General features: G+C 41.4%; 1 protein-coding gene across 4 annotated transcripts in view; it reads left to right on the forward strand.

Annotated features, from left to right (window-relative positions):
• Positions 1 to 4,660: 4,660 nt before the first annotated feature.
• Positions 4,661 to 22,660, forward strand: part of STAG1 (stromal antigen 1) — a 520,715-nt gene continuing 502,715 nt past the window's right edge. For all 4 annotated transcript variants that reach the window (XM_049870475.1, XM_049870474.1, XM_049870476.1 and 1 more), the window contains exon 1: positions 4,661 to 4,912. The gene's annotated coding sequence lies outside the window, so the exon portion shown is untranslated. The remainder of the gene's footprint in view (positions 4,913 to 22,660) is intronic.

Raw genomic sequence — 22,660 nt, forward strand, 5'->3', positions numbered from 1 at the left:
TGGTCCTCTACTTTTGGAGACTAGAGTGTGACTAACTCTAAAAGATGAGGTATTTTGGATCCCTCTTACTACCAACTTTGGGACAGAACTGATTGCTCATGTTCAGAAAGAATTATGTTTTTAGTACTAAAAAGGAAGTGAAAAAAATTGTGGTTTAACCTGGTAGGTAGGACAGCATGGCACATTACTGCCACCAGTTGGCAGTACACCTTAATTGCAAGAGTAGAAAAAGGGAAAAATCATTTCTGTTTTTGCAAAGGTCTAGCATGTTGAGCAATGCAAACAACAGTGAATGTCCTGTAACCAAATGAAAAATGCAGAAGAATAGGAGATTTGGGGGGAGTAAAACGAGACAGTGTTTATGATCTCCCAAAGCACTGTTACAACGTTCATAGGATTTGTGGAAGTGGTGAAAATGAAGGGTGACAAAGCATGATCAGAAGGCCTCTTTTCGGTCTAAATATCCATTAGCTGCACCTAAAACTCTGAAAAGGGGGAGGGAGAAGGGAAGAATCATAAATTAAATGTTACATAAAAAATTCTTTCTGTGAAAGGAATACCATTATTACCATCATCAAAACAAATGTTGACTTGAGTGTCTCTCACTTGAAGCAGAGCTCTAGGGTCAACGCAGTAACTTTGAAATTTTCATGCTAATATTATCCAGAGAGGAAAAATAAGTAAGTTCACCCACATTTTTAAAGGAGTTGTGCCATCCAGATAGTCATAAGGTAGCTTTTTGTGTTATAAAGTGCAGCTTTTCATGTTATGGTTAGTAAATGTTAATTATAATTAATATATTTTCAGATACATGATTTGGTGTATATTCAAAGAAGAGAAGCAATTCAAAACTCCAGGTAAAACAATGCTATACAAAAAGCCTTTTAAAGTAAATTGTTAGAACACTTCATGATATGTTTGTATTCTGCCCCTTTTATTGAACTTTTGGTTCAATTTTTCTATTTATAATATTAAATGTCTACTTTTGGACCAGATTGGCAAAGAGATTGAGTTGAAATAAAGGTCTAATGGGCATATGTCTGAAGAAGCGTATCCTTCTTTTCGGTATTTTGATCATATTTCTGATTTAAAGTTGCTCATGCGTGGTTTGAAACTCATTGCCAAGAGATTTAGAATCTTGATTAAGAATTTCATGAAGCAAAAGGCTCCTGGGAAATGTGTAATTCCCTATCAAAGTAAACACATTATGGGACCTCTACTACTTTATAAGATAGCTAAAGGATGAAGCTGCCTTTTGCCTACATTTATGTTTAATCAGACTAGACAACTATTATGAAGAATTAGTGACAAAGTTGAGAAAAATTGGAAAAAGATCAAGGCATACCCTGTATGTAAGTATTGTAGATTATACGTTGTAAGTCATAGGAGCCACTGAAAGCTTGTGTATAGGTAAACAATACTGCATTTTTAAAAGGTGAATGAAGGACAAGGACTGTTTAGAATACTATTACAATCGTTCTGGAGTAAGGCAACACTGTGTGGGCAGAGGTGAGAAGGGAAGAGATTCAGCTAGCATAGCCAGACCCAGTACCCAGTGCCATCGAGTCGATTCCGACTCATAGCGACCCTATAGGACAGGGTAGAACTGCCTCTCAGAGTTTCCAAGGAGCACCTGGCGGATTCGAGCAGTGGAGAAAAAAAGCAAGTGGTTTGTATGAGGATATGGTGGAACTTGGGCTTTTTTGAAGAGTGAAGTCTGGCCCTACAATTTTGAGCCTAGCTCAACTATTGATTAACTGTGAGGGTAGATTAACAATATTTTCGGGTTTCTATGCACTTTCTGGAAACCCTGGTGGCATAGTGGCTAAGTGCTACAGCTGCTAAGCAAAGGGGTGGCAGTTCAGATCCGCCAGGTGCTCCTTGGAAACTCTATGGGGCAGTTCTACTCTGTCCTATAGGGTTGCTATGAGTTGGAATTGACTCAACGGCACTGGGTATGGGGTATGCACTCTCCAGAAAGTTGACTACCCATGCCCTTGTACATACATTTAAAAAATTGCTAAAATATTCTTAAAAAAAAAAATATTCTTAGCAAGATAAAAACAATAACAATAACACCAATGGCATTTCTACAAAAGTGTTAACTGGCTTAATACTCACAACAACCCTATAAGGTAGGTACTATTATTATTTTCATTTTAGAGTTGAAGAAATTGAGGCACAGAGAGATTTGCCCAAGGTCACATGGCTAGTGACAGGGAAGTCTAGTTTCAGAGTTGATGCTCTTACTCACTACACTAAGCTGAAATTATGATATTAAATTAGGAAATTTTAATAAGATAAACTATTTTAAATCTGGAGCAGCTGAACATGAAGAATCTTCGTTAAGGAAAAAACAGGACTAAACAGTATTTTGGGGATATTTCTAAGAGAGCCCTTGTTGCACAGTGGTTAAGTGCTTCGCTGCTAACTGAAAGTTTGTCGGTTTGAACCCACCAGCCCCTCCGCCGGGTGAAAGATGTGGCTATCTGCTTCTGTAAAGATTACGGTCTTGGAAACCCTATGGGACAGCTCAACTCAGTGCAATGGGTTTGGTTCTAAGAGAAAAAATATAATAGAGAAGAACTGAGAACTACGGGTTTGAACCATGGGATGGAAGAAAAGAGAAGGAACCAGCAAAGGAATCAGAGGACCAGTGAACAGGGTCAGCGTAAAATCAAGATGTCTGAAAGGAGAGAAAAGTTTCAAGAGGGGATGGGAATTGAGTGAGTGAAGAAAATGAGGAATGAGAAAATGGTCTGTGAATTAGAACTTTGGTGATCTTAAAGTGTAGTTTGTTTGCTGTTGTGGAGTCAGACTGATAAAAGCTAAGAAAAAAGATGGAAATGAAGGCTGTGACCGCTTCTTATGAGAAATGTGACAGTGAAAGGAAGGTAGATATGTACCAAGTACCAACACCAAAAAAAATTTTTTAAAGACAATGGAAACTGTTGAAAAAGAGAAAGGAATAAGCCAGTAGATGAGAAGACACTAAAGACAGTAAGAGCCTACAAAAGTAGTGGTGGAAGGAGGAAGTGGGAAGAGATGGCTAACAGGTTAGCTTTACAGAAGAGCGGAGAATGGGCTAATTTGGTGAGAACTTTTGAGATTGTGAACAGGAGGTGGCTACCGATATTTTATGACGAAAATTAAGACGGATTTGGGGCTTTGAGCCCGGGAAACTAGATGATGTTTACCTATTAGCATGCATTGGGCTGGCATCTTGGAAATCTAGAAATAGTCTGTGCAGAGACTACGTGGGAAGTCAACCAGAGATTGGTAAAGAATTGATTATAATTGGGAGTCTAGTCGAAGTTGGAGTTCACGAACTGATACCCTACCCAGTTATGACTTACTCCAGTGAAAAGCCACATTTAGTGATCATTGGGGGAGAAACCAGAAATGTTGTTAGCTGTCGTAGAGTTGGCCACTGACTCATGGTGGCCCCTTCTGTAAGAGTGTAACTGTGCTCCGGAAGGTTTCTTTAAGGAATCTTACATGGCACCTCAAGGTGGGTTCCAACAACCAACCTTTAGGTTAGAAGCCAATGACACCGGGCTCGAACCAGAAATAGGGGCAACTTATTTGGAGTTTGGCCTTTAAAACTATAGAATTGAGTGATTTCAAGAGCAATACTGAAACAGAGCTGGCTCTAGCGACAAAGAATTTAGTCATAAAGTGGCTGGTTACCCGGGATAGTAAAGATTTTATTTCGTAGTGAAAAGTGGGCAGGTGAAAGGTAGGAGCTACCGCCACAGAGAATGCGGGTGGAGAGTAGGGAAGTGGCAAGATTCAATAGAATATTTTGCTCATGATCTCACACTGATCAATTATTTCCCTTTGGCAGTTAGAAGACAAGGATTCTCACGTCTGTTTCAGGGCCATTGACGCCGTAGTCCGTGGGAGAAGGAATCTAAATCCGAGGCTGAACCTATATATTCCCAGTCTAGCTACACTCCTTTCTCAGTAACTAGCCAATGCTGCCGCCTTATGCGAAGCCGGCACAACGGTAGGAATCTGCTTTTTCAGAGGCAGGGACCACACCAGTCGGCCCGGGGCTGCAGGGTTCCGTCCAAATCGGCGACGAGGCGGGTCCGAAACAGTTCTCGAAATCTTTTCACCCACGCCCGGGAAAGCCCCTTGTTGACAAGAAATCACTAATACAACCCTGAGCTCGCAGGCCGCCTCTCAAACCGCAGCGAGGCGGGAAAAGCACGGTTTGCGCTGCCGCTCCTTCTCGTATCCGCCACGGGCCTCCGGGGCTGTCTGCTGGGGCGGCAGAAGCCGGGCGGGGCGGCAGGGAAGCGTGGCCTCGCGACCTGGGGTGGTACCTCGTTCAGGGGCTGGAGGCGAGCCCCCATCTCAGCTCTCGGAGAAGCTCCGAAAATGGCGGGCGCCGTGCGCAGGCGCCACCGTGGCCGTTCTTCCGCCCACCTCTGGCGGCCCGGGAGCCGTCCACAGCACCCCCCCGCCCCCCCGAGAGGATCCGCCGCCCAGGATTGGCTGAGCCGAGGGAGCGATCCGTGCAGGGGCGGGGTCGCCACGCGGCGGCTACGTTTCCCGCCCCACTGGTGCGCGTGCGCGCAGTCCCTACAGGAAAGCGTCTGCGCGCGCCCCCGAGCTCGCGCCTCAGCCCCCTCCCTTTTCCGGGCAGGCCCGTCCCGTTAGCGAGGCAGTGAGCACCACCGCCAGCAGAGGGCGGTCCGGACCCAAGTCTGCAGCGGCGCCATTGGCGTGTGGAAAATGCCACCAGATGGCGGGTTAGGATTGCAGCTCCTTTGAAGGCGCGGCCCCCGCTCCCGAACCCCCGGTGACCACCCCGTAACAACCCCCCCACATCGGGAATAACACACCGGAGACTTTTGGGGGGAAACTGGGTCGACGGACAGCGGCGCCCGGATGGGTAGCTAAGGTGAGTGCAGGCGGCAGCGGCGGCGGCGGTAGCGGCGGCAGGGGGCGGGAAAGAGGGGGAATGCGGCGGCCGCGGCGCGGGGGCTGGAAGCGCCGATCCAAGATGGAGGCTGGGCGAGAGCGAGGGAGTGCGAGCGGGGAGCGGCGGGCGGGCCGGGCGCGGGCTTTGCGCGCGGGAGAGAGGCCGCGCGGGCCTGTGCGGGGCGGCGGGCGCGGGCCGTGCAGGCGCTGGGTATGGGGACTGTGTCGCGGCGGGAACCCTGGCTCCCTCGTCGCTCCCCACCCCTCCCGCAGGCCCCGAAGATTGTGCCCCCGCCCGCCCTGGCACTACGACGACGGGCATGGAAGCCTTTGTGGCGCGCTCGGGCCCGCCGCCAAGCCCGCCCTCCGTCCTCTCTCCCGGGCTCTGGCGACTCGTCCGCGCCCGCGGGGCCGGGCCGAGGCGGGCTGGCGCGGACGCCCTCCGCCACTCGCAGACCTGCGTTTCTGCGGCTTTTTAGTGGCGGCCGCGTCACATGACAACGAGCTCGCCTTAGTGGAGGGGCCTGGAGGGTCGCTCGGAGTGGCTGCCGGCCCAGGCCTCTTCGTGGGGTGGGGCGGAAGGGGAGCGACTGGAGGAGTGGGTGCGTCGGTGCCCGGCTTTCCCGCTATATGCACTCCTGGCTCCAGCGAGGCCCCCTTGTGAAACGTGTCCAGGCCCGAGCACTGCCCCGCTAGTTTTGCCAATCCCCGGGGAGATGAGGCCAATAAAAGTTGTTTTCCCTCCTTTCTCGGGGTGGGGGCGGGGTGAAGAGCTGGGAAACAGAAGAGCCTGGAGTTGGACCTGGGCCTCGATTGGAGGATCCGAACCGGGTGCTTCTTGTGTCCTGTAGGGACTAAGAGATTTTCAGGTATTAATATGGTCACGTCACCCTTTCCGCCCACACTTGAAGTGTTATTGATTCTCCTCGTATTGCAGGGAATCGTGCCCCCGGCATATAAATCACGAGATGGTTTTGGAACCTTACAGAATCAAAACAATGCTGTATGTGATGATAGGGAATTATTTGCTGCTAAAGTTGGTGTTAAAGTGATGAAAATAGTTTACTCCTTTTCTTGATTGGGACTAGAAAGGAATATATTTTGCATATTGTTAGCAAATATAGTTAGTGTTTGAAAGTATCTGAATTGGCAGAAAGTTGTGTGATTTTTAACTTATTTGGAATTTGAATGTGACTCCACGTTTTCGTTTTCATGTTTTGTTTTTTCTTTACAAAATAGCGTATTCTGATGGTGTAGTATTTATGGAAATATACAGAACAGTGAAAATAAAAATGACTTGTTTATGATATATTGTACCCTGTTCTCATATTCACAATGTATGAAAAATTCAGATTAAAAAAACTGCCCAAGGGGGAAACATTGAAAAAACCAGTTACTTACTTGATTTTGTTTTTTGAAAATACTCAACAACAGATTGTTACCCAAAAGATTGCTACCCAAATAAAGTTCTAGAAAACCTACAGGTGTTTTGCATATTTTTTTCCTTTACATTTTCTTAGTGCATTTTGATTAAATTATATTTATTCAAGTGGTCAACCAATGGTCATTATTACAACCAAACTATTTTCAAGCAAAATTTTCCCAGTCTCCGCTTTAGTTTTGATGTTCTGGCAAAACTAAGGGATATTTAAAGAGATGTGAAATATAGAAAATTGTATTATGTGGTTATGCTTGCTGTTAGGAGTGCCTCTTTTGAATTGAGTAATACCATTACTGTTCATTTGAATGGTTCTTTGAAATCATTAAAGAAGTTGTGGCGTAGAGGAGAGTCCTGGTCTGGATTTACTTTGAACGTCACCTGGGCTTGTGATCTTTTGGATGTCACTCTTTGAGCCTTACTTTTCTCATTTCTAATATGGTGGTGATATATAGTTATTTAACAAGATGTGTGTGAGTGAGAAAGCACTTTGTAATTGCTAAAACTTCATGTAGTTTTAAGTTTTAATCTTTTTCCATGACAGTAGATTTATAAAAAAAAAATGCCTTCATAATCTCAGTGCTGTGAAACGATGTAATGCACTCTGGGGAAGAAGATACACCCTCCTTTCCTTATTTTTTTTTTGCTGCTTGGTCCTCTAGCTTATTGAGGGGGTGTATTAGTTTTCTATTGACGCATAACAGATTAGTACAAATTAAATGATATAGACAACACCTCTTCATTATTTCTCAGTTTTTGTATGTCCGAAGTCTGGTATGGTATAGTTGGGTTCTCTGTTCAGGGTCTCACCCAGCTGAAATTAAGATTTGGCTGTGACTGCATTTCTCAACTGAGGCTTGGGGTCCTCTTCCAAGCTCATTGCTTGCTGGCAATATTCATTTCCTTGCAGCTGTTACTGTTGTTACCATTTTGCTCACTGTTGGCCAGCGACCACTTTCAGGTCCTAGAGGCCACCCACAGTTTCTTACCACATGGCCTCATAGGCAGTTCACAGCATGGCAGCTTGCTTTCATCCAGGCAGCAGGAGCAGGTCTATCCGACTTCTCTGTCTCTGACCTCTGTTGTTAGTTGTTAGGCTCTGTCAAGTCAGTTCCGACTCATAGTACGACAAAATGAAACACTGCCTCTTCCTGTGCCGTCCTCACAATTGTTGCCATGTTTGAGCCCATTGTTGTAGCCACTGTGTCAGTCCATCTCGTTGAGAGTCTTTTTTTTTTGCTGACCCTCTACTAAGTATGATGACCCTCTTCAGGGACTGGTCCGTCCTGATAACATGTCCAAAGCATGTGAAACATAGGCTTGCCATCCTTGTTTCTAAGGAGCATTCTGGCTGTACTTCTTCCAAAATAGATTTGTTTATTTTTCTGATAGTCCATGGTATATTCAGTATTCTTTGCCAGTGCCATAATTGAAAGGCATCCGTTCTTCTTTGGTCTTCCTTAATCGTTGTCCAGCTTTCACATGCATGTGGGGTAATTGAAAACACCATGGTTTGAGTCAGATGCATCTTAGTCCTCAAAGTGATGTCTTTGCTTTTCAAACACTTCAAAGAGGTCTTTTGCAGGTTTACCCAATGCAATGTGTCCTTTGATTTCTTGACTGCTGCTTCAAAGGGCTTTGATTGAATTCTAGGCTCCCTTTTAAGAGCTTACCTGATTAGGTGAGACCCACCCAGGATAATCTCCATTTTGATTTACTCAACTGATTAAAACCAAAAACCAAACCCATTGTCTCCAGTGGATTCCAACTCATAGCGACCTTGTAGGACAGAGTAGAACTGCGACATAGGGTTTCCAAGGCTGTAAATCTTTACATGATGCTGCATCTTTCTCCTGCGGAGCTGCTGGTGGGTTCAAACTGCTGACCTTTTGGTCAGCAGCCCAGCACATTAACCACTGCACCAGCAGGGCTCCTTCTCAACTGGTGGTGCAGTTGTCAGAGTACTTGGCTGCTAACTGAAAGGTTGGCGGTTTGAACCCACCAGTGGCTCCAGGATAGAAAATGTGGCAGTTCTCTCAGCTGATTAAACCATTGCCATTGAGTCAATTCCGACTCATACTGACCCTATAGGACAGAGTAGATCTTCTGGTGGATCTGAACTGCCAACTCTTTGGTTGGCAGCCTGAACTCTCAACCACTGTGCCACCAGGGCTCTGTTCAACTGATTGGGGACCTTAATTACGTATGCAAAAATCCCTTTGTCATGTAACAGTCACAGTAGTGATATCCCATTATATCCAAAGGTCTCTCCCATACTCAAGGGCTCAGGTCATTGGGGGTTCTTATAATTCTGCCTCCCGTGGGGAAAGAAGTATCTTAACATTTGTCTTTTTAGAGTCTCGATGTTCATGAAGAGGACATAAACCCAAAAACCCAGTGCTGTTGAGTCGATTCTGACTCATAGCGACCCTACAGGACAGAGTAGAACTGCCCCATAGAGTTCCAAGGAACGCCTGGTAGATTCAAACTGCCGATCCGTTGGTTAGCAGCCGTAGCACTTAACCACTACACCACCAGGGTTTCCTGAAGAGGACATAGGCAGAGCAATAGCCTCACTTGATAAGTTTCCTCACTTATTTTGTCTTTTCCTCATACTTTTTCCATTCCTATATTTCCTGGCCAGTATCTTAAATCAGTGAGAATTTTTAAAGTGCCTCCCTCTGTAAAAGTGTTTTATTGCATTGAGAGGAAATGAAAATGAAAAAAAAATTTTTTAAAAAGAAGGCAATGAGAGGGAGAGCTTATGTAATTCTCACCATTCTTTGATGCCCGTTGTTTTAGAGATGAAGAGACTCTCAAAGAAGTTAAGGAATTTAAGTGCTTAAGATCTCACTCCTATAAAGTAGTGAGTAGTTTTACACGTACTGCAAGAGATTTACATTGCTGGGGTGTGATGAGTCCAGCAGTGTGTGAGGAGGAAATTCTTATGAAAAAGGGTAGTTACTTGGGACAAACAGGTTAAATATAGAAGCTTGGTCAGGGGATGGTTTAACAGTCCAAGAAGCAAAATATTTGCAAGTAGAGGCATGTAGGACCATTTTAGCTAAAGATACTAGGTTTTACAGGATATAAGCAGGAGTTAAAATTGTTAGGGAGATACAGCCTCATTTTTTTTGTGTGTGTGCTTTAGGTGAAAGTTTACGGCTCAAGTTAATTTCTCATACAGAAATTTATACGCATATTGTTATGTGACCTTAGTTGCAATCCCTATTATATCACAGCACACTCTACCTTTCTGCCCCGGGTTTCCCACGTGCATTCAACGAGCTTCTATCCCTTTCTGCCTTCTCATCCTGCCTCAAAGCAGGAGCTGCCCATTTAGTCTCTTCTATCTACTTGAACCAAGAAGCACACTCTTCCACAAGTATTTTATGTTTTATAGTACAAACTAATCTTTTTCTGAAGAGTTTTCTTTGGGAATGGTTTTAGTTCTAAGTTAAAAGAGAGTCCGGGGACCATGTATTCTGGGGTTCCTCTAGTCTCAGACCATTAAGTTTGGTCTTTTTACGTGAATTTGAGTTCTGTACCATACTTTTCTCCTGCTCCGTCAGGGACTCGCTGTTGTGTTTCCTGTCAGGGCGATTATTGGCGGTAGCTGGGCACCATCTAGTCTTCTGGGCTCAGGCCGATGGAGTCTCTGTTTTATGTGGCCCATTCTTTCTCTTAAGGTAGTATTTTCCTTTTGTCTTTGGTGTTCTTCATTCTCCTTTGCTCCAGGTGGGTTGGAACCAATCGATGTTTGCTCGCAATCTTTTAAGACCCCAGATGACACTCACCAAAGTGGAATGCAGAACATTTTCTTAATAAATTTTGTTATGCCTGTTGACCTAGATGTCCCTCAAAAGCAAGGTCCCGGATCCCAGCCCCTGTTACTCTGTTCCTTGAAGTGTTTGGTTGTGTTGAGGACACTTTTTAGCTATCGGTTTAGTCCAGTTGTGCTGACTTCCCCTGTATTCTGTGTTGTCCTTCCCTTCACCTAAGATGATTCTTGTCTACCATCTAGTTAGTGAATTTCCTTCTCCTTCCCTCCTCATTGTAGTAACCATCAAAGAATGTTTTCTTCTGTGTTTAAACGTTTTCTTGAGTTCTTATGATAGTGGTCTCATACAATATTTTGTCCTTTTGCAGCTAATTTCGTTCAGCATAATGTCTTCCAGATTCATCCATGTTGTGAGATGTTTTGCAGATTCATCGTTTTTCTTTATCATTGTGTAGTATTCCATTATGTGAATATGCCATAATTTGTTTATCCATTCATCTGTTGTTGGGCACATAGGTTGGGTCTTTTTGCTATTGTGAACAGGGCTGCAGTGAACATGGGCGTGCATATATCTACTCCTGTGATGGCTGTTACTTCTTTAGGATATAGTCCAAGGAGTGGGATTGCTGCATCGTATGGTAGACCTATTTCTAGCTTTTTAAGGAAGTGCCAAATTGATTTCCAAAGTGGTTGTACCATTTTACATCCTCACCAGTAGTGGTTAAGTGTTCCAGTCTCTTCACAACCTCTCCAGCGTTTATTATTTTGTGTTTTTGGATCAGTGCCAGCCTTGTTGGGGTGAGATGGTATCTCACTGTAGTTTTGATTTGTATTTTTCCAATGGCTAATGATTGTGCGCATTTCCTCATGTATCCATTAACTGCCTGAATATCTTTTTTGGTGAAGTATCTGTTCATTTCTTTTGCCTATTTTTTAACTGGGTTGTCTTTTTGTTGCAGTTTTGCATATATTGTAGATTTTAGAGATTAGACTCTTATCAGATATGTTGTAGCCAAAAATTTTTTTCCAGTCCGTAGGTTGTATTTTTACTCTGGTGAAGTCTTTGGGTGAGCATGTGTTTGATTTTTAGGACCCCCCCCCGCCCCGTTATTTAGTTTCTCTTCTGGTGTTTGTACATTGTTAGTTACGTTTTGCATACTGTTTATGTGATGTATTAGGGCTTCTAGCATTGTCCATATTTTTTCTTCCATGGTCTTTATTGTTTTAGATTTTATATTCAGGTCTTTGATCCATTTTGAGTTAGTTTTTGTACGTGGCTTGAGGTATGGGGTCTTGTTTCATTTTTTTGCAGATGGATATGCAGTTATGCCAGCACCGTTTGTTAAAGACTGTCTTTTCCCCATTTAATGGACTTTGGGCCTTTGTCAAATATCAACTGCTTGTAGGTGGATGAATTTATGTCTGGATTCTCAATTCTGTTCCCCATTGGTCTCTGTATTTGTTGTTGTACTGTACCAAGCTGTTTTGACTATCATGGTGGTACAGTATGTTCCAAAATCAGGTAGTGTGGCCTTCCACTTTGTTCTTCAGTAATGGTTTACTTATCTGGGGCCTCTGCCCTTTTCATATGAAGTTGGTGAGTTGTTTCTCCACCTAGTTAAAAAATGTTGTTGGAATTTGGACCAGAATTGCATTGTATCTGTACATTGTATTGGATAGAATTGACTTTTTCACAATGTTGAGTCTTCGTATCCATGAGCAAGGTATGTTTTTCCACTTATGTAGGTCTTTTTTGGTTTCCTGTGGTAGTGTCTTGTAGTTTTCTTTGTATAGGTCTTTTATATCTCTGATTAGATTTATTCCTAAGTATTTTATCTTCTTGGGGGCTATTGTAGATGGTATTGATTTGCTGATTTTCTTTTCGAAGTTCTTTTTGTTGGCATAGAGGAATCCAACTAATTTTTGTATGTTTATCTTATAACCTGATACTTTGCTGAACTTTTCTATTAATTCCAGTAGTTTTCTTGTGGAGTCTTTGGGTTTTTTTTGTGTATAAGATCATATTATATGCAGATAGAGATACTTTTACTCCTTCTTTACCAATTTGGAGGCGCTTTATTTCTTTTTCTTGCCTTACTGGTCTGGCTAGGACCTCCAGCACAATGTTGGAGAAGAATGGTGATAAAGGGCATTCTTGTCTGGTTCCTGTTCTCAAGGGAAATGCTTTCAGGCTCTCTCCATTTAGGATGATGTTGACTGTTAGCTTTGTATAAATGCCCTTTATTATGTTGAGAAATTTCACTTCATTCATATTTTGCTGAGAGTTTTTGTCATGAATGGGTGTTGGACTTGGTCAGATGCCTTTTCTGTATCAATTGATTTTGGTTCTTTTGTATTATTTATGTGATGGATTACAGTGATTGTTTTTTTAGTATTGAACCATCCCTGCATAGTTGGTATGAATCCCACTTGGTCATGGTAAAAAAATTTTTTTTTGATGTTGAATTCTGTTGTCTAGAATTTTGTTGAGAATTTTTGTGTCTGTGTTCATGAGAGATACTGGGCTATAATTTTCTTTTTTTTTGTGACATCTTTACCTGGTTTTGGTATCGGGGTTATGCTGGCTTCAAAAATGAGTTTGGGAATATTCCATCTTTTCCCATGCTGTGAAATACCTTTAGTAGTAGTGGTGTTAATTCTTCTCTGAAAGTTTGGTAGAATTCTCCAGTGAAGCCAGCAGAGCCAGGGCTTTTTTTTTGTTGGAAGTTTTTTAATTAACCTTTTCAATCTCTTCTTTTGTTTTAGGTTTATTTAGTTGTTCTACATCTGTTTATGTTAGTTTAGGTAGGTAGTGTGCTTCTTGAAATTTGTCCATTTCCTGTAGGTTTCCAGATTTGTTGGAGTACAGGTTTTCAGAGTATTCTGCTATAATGCTTTTAATTTCATTTGGGTCTGTTGTGATACCACCCATTTCATTTCCTACTCGGGTTATTAGCTTCCTCTTCTGTTTTTCTTTTGTCAGTTTGGCCAGTGGTTTATCGATTTTGTTGATCTATTCAAAGAACCAACTTTGGTCTTGTTGACGCTTTCAATTGTCTTTCTATTCTCTATTTTGTTTACTTCTGCTTTAATCTTCATTATTTCCTTTCTTCTGGTGCCTTCGAGCTTCTTTTGGTGCTGTCTATTTGTCCAGGCTGAGGGTTAATGTTTTGATTTTGGCGCTTTCTTCTTTTTGGATGTGTGCATTTATTGCTATAAATTGACTCCTGAGTGCTGCTTTTGCTGGTTGCAAAGGTTCTGGTAGGATGTGTTTTCATTCTCCATTTGATTATGTGAATTTCTTCATTCAGTCCTTGATTTCTTCTATAACCCAGGAGTTTTTGAGTGGGGTGTTGTTCAGTTTCCACATAGCTGACTTTTTTCCTTTGCTTTTTCTGTTATTCTGCTTTTATGATTTTATAGTCAGAAAAGGTGTTTTGTAATATTTCGATGATTTGGATTCTGTTAAGGCTTGTTTTGTGGCCTAATTTGTAGTCTTTCTGAAGAATGTTCTGTGTGCTTTGGAAAAGAAAGTACACTTGACTGTGGTTGGGTGGAATATTCTGTATATGTCCATGAGGTCAAGTTGGTTGATTGTGGCGTTTAGATCTTCTGTGTCTTTATTGAGCTTGTTTGTGGATGTTATGTCTTTCACTGAAAGTGGTGTGTTGAAGTCTCCTACTGTTATTGTGGAGCTCTTTCTCTTTTCATTGCTGTTAGAGTTTTATGTAGTTTGGAGCCCTGTTATTGGGTGCATAAATATTTATTGTGGTTATGACCTCTTGATGCATTCACCCTTTAATCACTATATGGTGTCCTTCCTTATTCTTTATGGTGGATTTTGCTTTAAAGTCTATTTTGTCAGAGATTAATATTACCACTCTTTTTTTTTTTCCTGTCCTGGGCCAACAGAAGGGCTGGGGGCCATGACCACCGGGTTCCTTCCAGTCTTAGACCAGTAAGTCTGGTCTTTTTATGACAATTTGGGGTCTGGATCCCACTGTTCTCCTGCTCCCTCAGGGGTTCTCTGTTGTGTTCCCTCTCAGGGCAGTCATTGGTTGTAGCTGGGCACCATCTTGTTCTTCTGGTCTCAGGATGATGTAGTCTGTGGTTCATGTGGCTGTTTCTGTCTCTTGGGCTCGTAATTACCTTGTGTCCTTGGTGTTCTTCATTCTTCTTTGGTCAAAGTGGTTTGAGACCAATTGATGCATCTTAGATGGCTGCTTGCTAGCGTTTAAGACCCCAGATGCCACTCTTTAAAGTGGGATGCAGAATGTTTTCTTAATAGATTTTATTATGCCAGCTGACTTAGATATCCCCTGAAATCATGGTCCCCAAACCCCTGCCCTTGCTACACTGGCCTTCGAAGCATTCAGTTTATTCAGGAAACTCCTTTGCTTTTGGTTTAGTCCAGTTGTGCTTACCTCCCCTGTATTGTGTATTTCCCTTCACCTAAAGTAGTTCTTATCTACCAACTAATTAGTGACTACCCCTCTCCCACCCTCCCACCCTCCTTCCTCTCATAACCACAAAAGAATGTTTTTTTCTCAGTTTAAACTATTTCTCAAGTTCTTATAATAGTGGTCTTATACAATATTTGTCCTTTTGCAGCTGACTAATTTCACTCAGCATGATGCCTTCCAGGTTCCTCCATGTTATGAAATGTTTCACAGATTCCTCACTGTTCTTAATCGATGCGTAGTATTCCATTGTGTGAATATACCATAATTTATTTATCCATTCATCCATTGATGTGCACCTTGGTTGCTTCCATCTTTTTGCTGTTGTAAATAGTGCTGCAGTAAACATGGGTGCGCATATATCTGTTCGTGTAAAGGCTCTTATTTCTCCAGATGTATTTCAAGGAGTGGGATTGCTGGATCGTATGGTAGTTCTATTTCTAGCTTTTTTAAGGAAGCGCCAAATCGATTTCCAAAGTGGTTGTACCATTTGACATTCCCACCAGCAGTATATGAATGTTCCAATCTCTCCACAGCCTCTCCATCATTTATTTTGTGTTTTTTGGATTAATGCCAGCCTTGTTGGAGTGAGATGACATCTCACTGGAGTTTTGATCTGCATTTCTCTAATGGCTAATGATCATGAACATTTTCTCATATATCTGTTAGCTACCTGAATGTCTCCTTTAGTGAAGTGTTTATTCGTATCTTTTGCCCGTTTTTTAATAGGGTTATTTGTCTTTTTGTAGTTGAGTTTTTGCAGTATCATGTAGATTTTAGAGATCAGGCGCTGATCAGAAATGTAATAGCTAAAAACTTTTTCCCAGTCTGTAGGTAGTCTTTTTACTCTTTTGGTGAAGTCTTTGGATGACCATAGGTGTTTGATTTTTAGGAGCTCCCAGTTACCTAGTTTTTCTTCTGCATTCTTAATAATGTTTTGTATACTGTTTATGCCATGTATCAGGGCTCCTAATGTCCCTATTTTTTCTTCCATGATCTTTATCATTTTAGATTTTATATTTAGGTCTTTGATCCATTTTGAGTTAGTTTTTGTGCATGGTGTGAGGTATGGGTGTTGTTTCATTTTTTTGCAGATGGATATCCAGTTATGGAAGCACAATTTGTTAAAAAGACTGTCTTTCCCCCATTTAACTGTTTTTGGGCCTTTGTCAAATATCAACTGCTCATATGTGGATGGATTTATGTCTGGATTCTTAATTCTGTTCCACTGGTCCATGTATCTGTTGTTGTACCAGTACCAGGCTGTTTTGACTACTGTGGTGGTATAACAGGTTCTTAAATCAAGTAAAGTAAGGCCTCCTGCTTTGTTCTTCTTTTTCAGTAATGCTTTATTTATCCGGGGGCTCTTTCCCTTCCATATGAAGTTGGTGATTTGTTTCTCCAACTCATTAAAGAATGTCATTGGGATTTGGATAGGAATTGCATTAAATGTATAGATTGCTTTTGGTGGAATACACATTTTTATAAAGTTAAGTCTTCCTATCCATGAACAAGGTACGTTTTTCCACTTAAGTAAGTCTCTTTTGGTTTCTTGCAGAAGTGTACTGTAGTTTTCTTTGTATAAGTCTTTTATATCTCTGGTAAGATTCATTCCTAAGTATTTTATCTTCTTGGGGGCTAGCCACTCTTTTTTGATTGTTGTTTCCTTGAAACCTTTTTTCCCATCCTTTGAGTTTTAGTTTGTTTGTGACTTTGAGTCTAAAGTATGTCTTTTGTAGGCAGCATATACACAGATCATGCTTTTTTTTTTTTTTTTAATCTATTCTGCCACTCTCTGTTTCTTTATTGGTGCATTTAGTCCATTTACATTCAGCATGATTATGGATAGGCATGAGTTTAGTGTGGTCATTTTAATGTCTTTTTTGTGTTGTTGATAGTTTCTTTGTTCCACTTAATTTTCTGTGCTGAGTTTTTCTTTATGTGTTTTCGTATTTTTTTTTTTATTGTTGATTTTGTATTTGTTGAGTCTTTATGTTTTTCTTTTTTATTTTGATGTGTAGGATTGTTCGTTTCCTTTGTGGTTACCTTAATGTTTACCCTATGTTTTTCTTCATTTAAACCAATCTTATATTTCTTGATATCTCCTTGACTTCATCTCTGTATGAAGTTCTGTGACTATGTAATGTAGTCTCTGTTTTTTGGTTTAATGTCATCTTTTACACATTGATATCTCTGTTGCCCTATTTTCAGTTTTAGCTTTGACTCTTTTTTGTGACTTAACTATCTGTGTTGATATTTGGTTGTTCTGTCCTGTGTTCCAGCCTTGGGTTATTATCTGGTTAATGATTTACTAACCAGAGGACTCCCTTTAGTATTTTTTGCAGTTTCAGTTTGGTTTTTACAAGTTCCCTTAACTTTTATTTATCTGGAAATGCCCTAATTTCATCATCATATTTGATAAGCAGTTTTGCTAGATATATAATCCTTGGATGGCAGTTTTTTTTTCTTCAAGACTTTATGTAAGTCATCCCATTGCCTTCTTGCCTGCATGGTTTCTGCTGAGTAGTCTGAGCTTAGTCTGATTGGCTCTTTTTTGTAGAAGACTTTTCATTTATCCCTAAAAAAATTATCCCTAGCCACTCTTAAAATTTTAAGTCTCTATCTTTGGTTTTTGGCAAGTTTGAATATATGTCTTGGTGACTTTCTGTTGGGATCTACCCTGTGCGGGGTTCAGTGAGCTTCTTGGCTAGATATCTTCTAATCTTTCATGATACCGGAAGTCTTCTGCCAACAAATCTTCAACAGTTCTGTCTGTATTTTCTGTTACCCTCCCATGTTCAGATACTCCAGTCACTTGTAGGTTATTCCTCTTGATAGAGTCCCACATAATTCTTAGGGTTTCTTCAGTTTTTAAAATTCTTTTATCTGATCTTTTCTCATATCAATGTCAAGTGGTTTATCTTCAGTCTCACTAATTCTGACTTCAGTTGCCTCAATTTGGCTCTTACAACTTTCTTTTGAGTTCTTTTGGAAATTTTATTGATAAGCTTTTGGATTTCTTTTTGCTTTGTTTCTATGGATTGTTGCAGCCTGTTAAATTTGTCATTATGCTCTTGTATAACCTTCTAAAGTTCTTCTGTTGCTTTCTCTCTTCCTCAGCTTAGTTTGCGTTTTGCCTGATCTTCTTCCTCATCTCTTGAACAGGTCTGTATATTAATCTTTGGAATTCTATCTCTGGTAATTCCAAGACATTATCTTCCTCCGAGAGGTTTCTTGGTTCTTTGTTTTGGTCTCTTGGTGAAGCCATCATGGTCTGCCTCTTTATGTGATTTGATATTGACTGTTTTCTCAGAACCATCGATAAGTTATTATATTTATTTTATATTTGCTTACTGTGTCCTAGCTGCTTGTTTTGATGTGCCTAAATGGGCTGGTCATGTGAGCTTCTTTGATTATTGGAGTCTTTGAAGCTCTCATGTCCTGTCACCAGGTGGTTAGAGCTGTTACTAGGTATGTGAACCCAGGAGTACATTTACTTTTCTTGTGTGGATTCAGCTCTGGGGTCCAGGTTGTCGTCACCAAGTGTTTGGTGCAGGTTCTTACCTGTAGACCTAGACAGGCACGGCTACGTAGAGGTGATTGGAGTAGCCACAGGTATCTGGTTGAAGTAGGGAGTTATGTACTGGGCAAGATAGGGGGCCGATGACTGCCCTGGAATTCCTGGGTAGAAGGCATGTCCCTGTTACCTAGAGCACATAAGTGGGTGGGTTTTGCAGTAGGACTTTGGGCACCCATTGCTGTTGGGTGTAAGGATTGGGAGGTACCACTTATTCTCAGACTCCTGTCATGGGTGTCTAGGTGGAGTGGGTGGAGCAGTCATTCCTTAGGCCCCTGATGTGGGTAGGTGAGGACCCTGCTTAATTGGCAGGGCAGTGTCAAATGTCACGAATCTGCCACTCCCTCTTAGCTGTTGCAGTTGAGAATATAAGCTTTGGGTATATACACTGTTGTACTTACTGTGCTAACAAGGGCCTACACTGTTGACATGGGCCCACACAGGTCTAGGCAGGGGTGAAAGGCATTCAGAGTGTGTGGACCCCTTATGCTTGTGCCTAGGCAAAGGGGCTGTGCCTGCCCTGAGTTCTTGGCTTAGAGGAGCTGGCAGAGTATTTTTTTCCTGTTTGTTAATTCGTTCCCTCTCCAAAGCTGGGAGAACGGCTTGGGCTGTGCGACGGTTCCCACTTCTGTACCAGAGGGTGCTGCAGTCGCTGAAATCGGATTGGGAAAGGAGCGCAGTGAGGAGGGGCAGATGAATGGGAGATCGATACTTCCCAGAGGGGGAAAGGGTTTTTTGACCCTGCGCAGTGGGTTAAACACTTCACTTAACTTTCACAGATTCAGCACCACTTCTCCCTGGTTCTGCAGACTTGAGTAGACTCTCCGCTTCTTGGTTTCTCCTGGTGTGGAAAATGTGTCCCTGTGTGGAAAATGTGTCCTGAGTGCTACTGCTAGCCTCAGCATGTGCGTGCCAGCCGATCCAGCCTGCAGAGTGCTGGCCAGGTCAAGTCTGGCAAATTCTCGCTGCTTCAGAACTGTCTCTTCCTTCCCTTGTTGCTCAGTTTGACCCAACATTGTCTTTGATATTCAGGGCTTCTAGATTGTAATATATAATTGAGTCACTAATTTTTTGGGGGGCCTTTGTGGTAAAAGGGACTGCAAGAAGCATGTGAGTACTCCACCATCTTGGCCCCGCCTCCTTAATTCCATAATAGAAAAGTGACATAGTAGAAAAAAAAAAAAAGGAAACCCTGGTGGCATAGTGGTTAAGTGCTACGGCTGCTAACCAAAGGGTTAGAAAAGTGACATAGTAGAGGCTCAGTAAATCTTTGTCAGCTGACTAAAATACGAATCTTTGAAATTTAGATGATACTACTGTGATACTCTGTAGGGGAAAGAGGTAGGAAGCAGAGGCCTAGAAGGATGTTCTTCCATCAGCCTCTGCCTCAGAATGAGATGATTCTTGATGTAGGAATTAGGGTGTGTCTACAGAGAAAGAGAGGTCAGTTTTCTGGCACTTGGGTAGTTGAGAGGACGGGATCCCAGTTTCTGCTTTTTATTGTTGCCTGAGAAACCTTGTCTTATTGAGAAATGTGTCATTCGTTTTAAGTAAGCTTTAAGTAGGGGATGGTTAGTTGTATACAATCCTTTTTCCATAAAATGTACCCCTTATTGCTTCCCTTAGTTTTTTCTTCTCTTCAGGTTCTCTGCTCTTGGCAGTCAGTACTTAAACATCTCAAGTCCTTCCTTTACAAAAATGCATTCTTCTGGGCTGTGGGCATAAATGATGCACCACTTAGTTACCCAAAAGTCAGTTCAGACTCATGGTGACCCCATGTATGTCAGAGCAGAATAGGGTTTTCAGGACTGTGACCTTTTGGAAGCAGGTTACCAGGCCTTTCTTCTGAGGTGTCTCTCTGTGGGTTCGAGCTGCTAACCTTTTCGTTAGTCATGAGAGCTTACGTGGGACTCCAAACAGCTATAGCAATGGCTTTTAAACTTTTGCTAGAGACTCATAGTTACAAAAACATTTTTCATTGTGACCTAATACAAACACACATGGAAATAAGTTCCATGAAACAATATTTACTCCCCCATATGCAGTGCACTTAGATATTTTCTGATCTTTTTAGTTTTCTTAAGAATGATTCTTGCAGCTCATCTAAGTGATATCATGACTCAAAGCAACCCACAGTTGGAAAACCCCTGAATTATAATAATTTCACTGATAACCAAGAAAGTTCAAAGAACCACAAGAAGAAACTGTTTTATTCTTATCAAATTGGCAAATATTAAAAAGTCTGATAATATCACATGTTGGTGAGAATGTAGAGAAATTGTTAGTTCTTGAGCTACTGTGACAGAAATACAGGTGGGTGGCTTTAATGAATAGAAGTTTGTTTTCTCACAATTCAGAGATTAGAAGTCTGAATTCAGGGTGCTGGCTTTAAGGGAAAGCACTCTTTGTCCGCTCTGGGGGAAAATCCTTGTCTTAGATTCCCTAGTGTTCTTTGAGGTATTCCCATGTAACATCAGTCTTTCCCCATTTGTGCTTTTTTTTCTGTGCCTAATCTCCTTTTATATCTCAAAAGCGATAGGTTTAAGACTCATCTTGCATTAATATGACCTCCTTAAGATAACAAAGCAGATCCTATTCCCAAATGAGATTACATCCACAGGTGTAGGGATTAGGATTTACAACATATATTTTTGGGGGACACAGTTCAATCTAGTCTAGTTCTATCAGTTGTTGAGAGGGATGTTGAAATATACAACTGTGACTGGAATTATCTATTTCTCCTTTAATTCAGTCAGTTTTTACCTTACGTATTTTGAAGTTCTGTTATTAGATGCATATAATTTCATTTTTATGTCTTCTTGATGAATTGACCTTGTTTATCATTGTGAAATGTCTGTCTTTATCTCTGGTAATATTTTTTATCTTGAAATATACTTTATCTGGCATTTTTATAAGCACTTCAGCCTTCTTAAGCTACCTATTTCTGTAGTGTATCTTTTTCTATTTATTTAACGTCTTATTTTTCTTTGTTTTTTAAAGTGTGCATCTTGAAGGCAACATATAGTTGAATCTTGCTTTTTTTTTTTAACCCATTTGACAATACAGAATACAATATGATCTCAGTTATAATGAACATTTATTATGTGCCCTTGCCTGTCAAGAGCTGTGAGGGCCCGAGATTTTTACCCCCCTTGCAGGCTTTTTTTGCAGGCTAGCAAGTTAACCTGGCACAATTTAATGGATGCTGGTAGAAGTCATGTGACTCCTCGGTCAGAGGTAAAGAATAATGTATTAACGGAAATAATAGTATCGAGAGTATAAGCATTTGTGTCAGATTTCTAAGCTGTGGTTCACACAGGGCAATGTAAAGAGGACTGGGCAACACCTGCGCATGTGGTGGCTTGCATTACAGGAGAGGAATCCCAAGTTTAGGGAACTTGAATCTTTTATAATGGGTACTAAGCATGCCTGCCCTTTGTTCTGAGGAAGACACTGTATTTTCCAAGACTTCCCTGTACAGCATCCGTGAGAAGATAGTTTGGAGCAAAGGCAGTGAGTGCCACTGCTCTCAAGACATGCAGAAATGCAGGAGACCCAGAGAACTGTCTCCCAAAACTGCCAAATGAATTTTCTCAATCCCCTCCTTGTTACTTTCTTCTGTGACCTATAATTTCCTACATGGCCCCAACCTAGGTTTCCAGCTGTATGTTGTACTGTGCTTCTCTGTGAGTTCTGTGCTCTTAACAAATTTGGTTATAGTCTTGTGTCCTTTTCTTTTTCTCCATGTCTTTGTTTTTGTGTATGTGTGTATATAAAACAACAACAAAACAGTCATTGAGCATTTACTGTGAACCAGTGAACATTTTACAATAACTCTATGAAGTAAATATTATATTGGTATTAAAAAATATATTAATTAATTAGGTTAAGTAAATTTTCCAAGTTTGTAGTTAGGGAGCAGCACATCGCACTGAAGCTTTTAGAATATTCTATTTCTTGACCTTGGTAGTAGTTACATGGGGCGTTTCTTTATAATTCTTTAAGCTTTATTTTGGTTCTGTGTATTCTGTATAATTGATATAGCTCACAAAGAAATGACAAACATTTGTCACCCCCCGTGTATCACTTATTGCATTTGTTATTGTCATCATAATGTTTGGGAAGTGATGGTGTTTGTAAGGCACAGGCTTATATGCTATATTTAAAAAACCTGTTGCTGTCAAGTGACTTCTGACTCATGGTGACCCTATAGGACAGAGTAGAACTGCCCTATTAGGGTTTCTGAGGAGTAGCTAGTGGCTTCGAATTGCCAACCCTTTGGTTAGCAGCCAAACTCTTAATCACTGTGGTATCAGAGCACCTGTATGTTATATAATGTAGACTAATTGTCTCATGGACGTATAGCCAGTGAGTGATAGAGCCAGGATTTGAACCTAGGCTTAGTTTCAGAACCCAGACTCTAAATCTCTTAAAAGGTTGTTTTCTTCTCGGCCGCATTTCTGGATTTTGAA

Source organism: Elephas maximus, chromosome 26 (genome assembly GCF_024166365.1).
Source record: "Elephas maximus indicus isolate mEleMax1 chromosome 26, mEleMax1 primary haplotype, whole genome shotgun sequence".
Lineage (NCBI taxonomy): Eukaryota > Metazoa > Chordata > Mammalia > Proboscidea > Elephantidae > Elephas > Elephas maximus.